A 6,000-nucleotide genomic window follows, 5' to 3' on the forward strand; every position below is an offset into this window, starting at 1 on the left:
TCATGCATTGGAGAAGGAAATGGCAACCCACTGCAATGTTCTTGCCTGGAGAATCCCAGGGACGGGGGAGTCTTGTGGGCTTCCGTCTATGGGGTCGCACAGAGTCGGACACGACTGAAGTGACTTAGCAGCAGCAGCAGCAGCCAGTTCAGAGACTTGGTTTGGAGTCAACTATGAACTCAAATATTCAAGCTTTTTTAAGGAGGTTCATGAACTCCTTAAAATTATGGGTGAAAAGTGACTTGTGTTTCTTTTCCCTTGAAGAAGAGTCCATAAACTTCATTAGATTTCCAAAGATATGACTAACTCTCCTTCTCCAAAATGATAAGACCCTCTGGTTTAGATGAATAGGATTATAATGGCATTATATACTTAGTTATGCAGAAAGGTCAACATCTATAATGTTATAAATCTACAACTTCTAGATGCTATTTTTTATATTATAAACAATGCTGAAATGAACATCTTTGTTCACATTTTATATAATTTTCTTAAGTTATTAAATGCATATTTTATGTTGGAATTTCATTAGGCACTTTTTATTTTTGTCTTAATTTTTATTGGAGTATAATTGCTTTACAATGTTGTGTTAGTTTCTGCTGAACAGCAAAGTGAATCAGTTATATGTACATATATCCCCTCATTGTAGTTTGGATTTGCATTTTTCTAATAATAGCAATGTTGTGCATCTTTTCATGTGCCTATTAGTCATCAGTATGTCTTCTGTGGAGAACTGTCTACTTATATCTTCTGCCCATTTTTTGATTGGGTTGTTTTTTTATTACTGATCCTATGAGCTGTTTGTATATCCTGGTAATTAAGCTCCTGATGGTCACATCATTTGCAAATATTTTCTCCCAGTCCATACATTGTCTTTTTGTTTATGGTTTCCTTTGCTGTAGAAAAATTTATGTTTAATTAAGTGCCATTCATTTATTTTTGCTTTTATTTCCATCACTCTAGGAAATGGATCCAAAAAAAAATATTGCTGCAGTTTATGACAAAGAGTGTTTTGCCTATATTTTCCTCTAAGAATTTTATAGTATCTGGGTTTACATTTAGGTCTTTAACACATTTTGAGTTTATTTTTGTATATCGTGTTAGAGAATGTTCTAGTTTCATTCTTTTACATGCAGGTTTTCCCAGTACCACTTTTTGAGAACACTGTCTTTTCTCTATTTTATATTCTTGCCTATCTTGTCATAGATTAATTGACCAGAAGTGCACAGGTTTATTTCTGAGCTATGTAATCTGTTGCATTGAACTATGGATCTGATTTTGTGCCAGTACCATACAGTTTTGATTACCATAGCTTATAGTATAGTCTGAAGTCAGAGAGCAGGATTCCTCTAGCTTCATACTTTTTTTTCAAGATCATTTTGGCTATTCTGTTTTTTGTGTGTGTTTTCATACAAAGTTAAAATTTTTTATTGTAGTCCTGTGAAAAATTCCATTGGTAATTTGATAGGGATGGTGTTGAATCTGTAGATTGCCTTTGGTAGTATGCTCATGTTAACAATACTGATTCTTGCAACTCAAGAACATGGTATATCTTTCCATCTGCCTATGTCATTTGTCATCTTCAGTTTCTTTCATCAGTGTCTTATAATTTCTGGAGTACAGCTCTTTTGTCTTCTTGGGTGTGTTTCTTCCTAGATATTTTATTCTTTTTGATATGATGATATGTGGGATTGGCTGCTTGTGTATAGAAATGCAACAGATTTCTGCACATTAATTTGTATCCTGCAACATTAATGAATTCATTGATGAGCTCTAGTAGTTTCCTGGTGGTGTCTTTAGGATTTTCTATGTATACGCTCATGTCATCTGCAGCGACAATTTTACTTCTTCCTTTCCAATTTGAATTCTCTTTGTTTTTCTCTGATTGTTGTAGCTAGGACTTTCAAAACTATGTTGAATAAAAGCAGCAAGAGTGGGCATCCTTGTCTTGTTCCTGATCTTAGATGCAATGCTTTCAGCTTTTCACCACTGAGTGTGATGTTAGCTGCAGGTCTGTCAAATATGGTCTTTATTATGTTGAGGTATGTTCCCTCTATGCCTACTTTCTGGAGAGCCTTTTTTTTTTTTAATCATAAATAGATGTTAAATTTTATCAAGAGCTTTTTCTGAATCTATTGTGATGATCATATGGTTTTTATTCTTTAATTTGTCAATATAGAGTATCACATTGATCGATTTGTGGATTTTGAAAACTCCTTGCATCCCTGGGGGTAAATCCCACTTTATCATGATGTGATCTTTTTAATGCATTGTTGCTTGGCTTGTTGAGGATTTTTTCATTTGTGTTCATCACTGATATTGGCCTGTAATTTTCATTTTGTGTGTGTGTGATTTCTTTGTCTGGTTTTGGGATCAGGATTATGCTGGCCACATATAATGAATTCAGAAGTGCTCCTTCCTCTGCAACTTTTGGGAGTAATTCGAGAAGGATAGTGTTAATTCATCTCTAAATGTTTGCACTAATTCACCTGTGAAGCAATCTGGTCCCGAGAGAGGTTTGGTCTGTTGAGAGGTTTTTAATTCCTGATTTAATTTCAGTACTGGTAATTTGTCTGTTCGTGTTTTCTATTTCTTCCTGAGTCAGTCTGGGGAGACTGTACCTTTTTAAGATTTTGTTCATTTTTTCTAGGTTGTCCATTTTACTGGTATATAGTTGCTTGTAGTAATCTCTTATGATTCTTGTATTTCTGTGGTGTTTGGTTTAACTTCCTTATCATTTCTGATTTTATTCATTTGGGCCCTCTCCCTTTTTTCTTGATGCATCTGGCTAAGGATTATCAATTTTGTTAGCCTTTCCAAAGAACCAGCTTTAAGCTTGTTGGTCATTTTTATATCTTTTTATATTCCATTTCATTTATTTCTTCTCTGAGCATTATGATTTCTTTCCTTCTATTAACTTCGGATTTTGTTTGTTCCTCTTTCTCTAGTAGCTTTAGGTGTAAAGTTAGGTTGTTTATTTGAGATTTTTCTTGTTTCTTGATGTAAGCTTGTGTCACTATAAACATCCTACTTAGAACTGCTTTTGCTGCATCCCATAAGTTTTGGATCATTGAGTTTTTGTTTTCATTTGTATCTAGGTATTTTTTTTATTAATAATTCCCTCTTTGATTTCTTCAGTGATCCATTGGTTGTTTAATAGTGTATTGTTTAGCTGCCATATGCTTGTGGATTTTTTGTAATTTTTCTTCTTTTAGTTGATTTCTAGTCTCATAGTGTTGTGTTCAGAAAAGATGCTTGATATGATTTCAGTTTTCTTAAATTTGCCACGCTTTACAGCCTAACCTGTGATCTGTCCTAGAAAATATTCCATGTGAACATGAGGGAATGTACATTCTGCTGCTTTTAGATGGAATGCTCTGTAAATAATAATTAAATGCATTTTGTCTCATGTTTTATTTAAGGCCTGTATTTCCCTACTGATTTTCTTTTTGAAGAATCTGTCCATTGATGTAAGTGAGGTGTTAAAGTCTGCCTGTAGGCTGCAGTCCATGGGGTCGCTAAGAGTTGGACACGACTGAGCGACTTCACTTTCCCTTTTCACTTTCATGCATTGGAGAAGGAAATGGCAACCCACTCCAGTGTTCTTGCCTGGAGAATCCCAGGGATGGGGGAGCCTGGTGGGCTGCCGTCTATGGGGTCGCATAGAGTCGGACACGACTGAAGCGACTTAGCAGCAGCAGCAGCAGTATAGGAAACCTGAGTTCAATGCCTGGGTTGGGAAGATCCTCTGGAGAAGGAAATGGCAACCCACTCCAGTATTCTTGCCTGGAGAATTCCATGGACAGGGGAGCCTGACAGGGTAGAGTCCATGAGGTCACAAAGAGTTGGACACAACTGAGGAACTAACACACACACATTATTATTATGTTACTGTCAATTTCTCCTTTTATGTCTGTTAGTATTTGCCTTAGACACTGAGGTGCTCCTATGTTGGGTGTATATATATTTACAATTGTTATATCTTCTTCTTGGATTGATCCTTTGATGATTATGTAGTGTCCTTCTTTGTCTATTGTAACAGTATTTTTTTTTTTTTTGTAACAGTCTTTAAAGTCATTTTGTCTGATATAAGTATTGCTAGTCTGTCTTTCTTTTGATTTTCACTTGCAAGGAATATCTTTTCCATTCCCTCACTTTCAGTGTTTATGTGTTCCTAGACCTGAAGTGAGCCTCTTTAGGCAGCATATAACATGTCTTGTTTTTGTGTCCATTCAGCCAGTCTATATCTTTTGGTTCAAGCATTTAATATATTTGCATTTAAAGTAATCATTGATATACAATTCTTATTGCTATTTATTAATTTTTTTTGCATTTGTTTTTATAGGTCATCTTTCCCTGACCCATTTTCTTCTTTTGTTCTTTTGTGATTTGATGACCATCTTCAGTGTTATGTTTGGATTCTTTTTTTTTTTTTTTATGTGTATATCTATTATAGATTTTTGGTTTGTGGTTAAGAGGATTTACTGTATAGTAGGATTTATTGTACACTGCTTCCCAGGTGGCTCAATGGGTAAAGAATCTGCCTGCAATACAGGCGCCTCAGGAGATGCATGTTTGATCCCTGGGTCAGGAAGTTCTCCTGGAGCAGGAAATGGCAACTCACTCCATTATATTCTTGCCAGGATAATCCCATGGACAGAGGAGCCTGGTGGGCTACAGTCCATGGGGTCACAAAGAGTCAGATAGGACTGAGCACGCATGCACATATATACTATTGTATATACTACTGTATGTGTGTATTTTTATATAATTGTTTGAAGTTGCTGATTTCTTACTTTCAAATGCATTTTTAAAACTGCATATGTACTTCTCTTCCTACATGATTGGGCTTCCCTGGAACTCAGCTGGTAAAGAATCTGCCTGCAGTGCAGAAAGACCCCAGTTCAATTCTGGGGTCAGGAAGTTTCCCTGGAGAAGGGATAGGCTACCCACTCCAGCATTCTTGGGCTTCTCTGGTGGTTCACATGGTAAAGAATCTGCCCATAATGCAGGAGACCTGGATTTGATCCCTGGGTTGGGAAGTTCCCCTAGAGGAGGGCATGGCAACCCACTCCAGTATTCTTGCCTGGAGAATCCCCTTGGAGAGAGGCGCCTGGTGGGCTACAGTTCAGGGGGTTGCAAAGAGTCAAACACGATTGAGCAACTAAGCACAGCACAGCCCTTCATGATTACTATTTTTATATCAGATTTTACGTCTAATTTTTTGTGTATTCTTTAATTGCTTGTTGTGGATATGCAAAATTTTACTACTTCTGCCTTTTAACCTCCCTACTAGCTTTGTGTGTGGTTGATTTCCCACCTTTACTGTATGTTTGCCATTAATGGTGAGCTTTTTCATTTCATAAGTTTATTATTCCTAGTTCTGGCCTTTTTTACCTAGAGAAATTCCTTTAACATTTGCTATAAAGTTAGTTTGGTTGTGCTGAATTATTTTAGCCTTTGATTGTCTATAATGCTTTTAATTTCTCCATCAAATTGGAATGAGAGTCTAGATGCCAGTTTGGGGAGGCCTCACTAAGTTGGGAAGCTGACCTCCAGAATTTATTCTCTAAACCAACAGCCAATATATGGAACTGTATCTCCAATAACTAGAACCCATATTCCAGGAACCAAAGAATGGGAACGCATTTAGTTTCTCTCACCATCACCCCCAGTGTTCCAATTTTGATATTTAAACTTCCTCTGCTAACAGTCTTAAGCTTTGTTGGATTTGAGGTCTTAGTTCAGAAAGAATATTTCTACCAGAGTGCTAGTAAAACCTCTATTGAACTTGAATGCTGCCATACTGCTGTTGAGTTGCTTGCCTGCTCTTTTATCTCTAGGAAACATGATAATCATAAAAAATAAAGCAGTGCTTGTAGGTAACCTTAATATAAATATAGTTTATAACCTTTATTGTGTCGCTAAAGGCAATGGCACCCCACTCCAGTACTCTTGCTTGGAAAATCCCATGGATGGAGGAGCCTGGCGGGCTGCAGT

The sequence above is a fragment of the Bubalus kerabau genome, chromosome 15, assembly GCF_029407905.1.
Source record: "Bubalus kerabau isolate K-KA32 ecotype Philippines breed swamp buffalo chromosome 15, PCC_UOA_SB_1v2, whole genome shotgun sequence".
Lineage (NCBI taxonomy): Eukaryota > Metazoa > Chordata > Mammalia > Artiodactyla > Bovidae > Bubalus > Bubalus kerabau.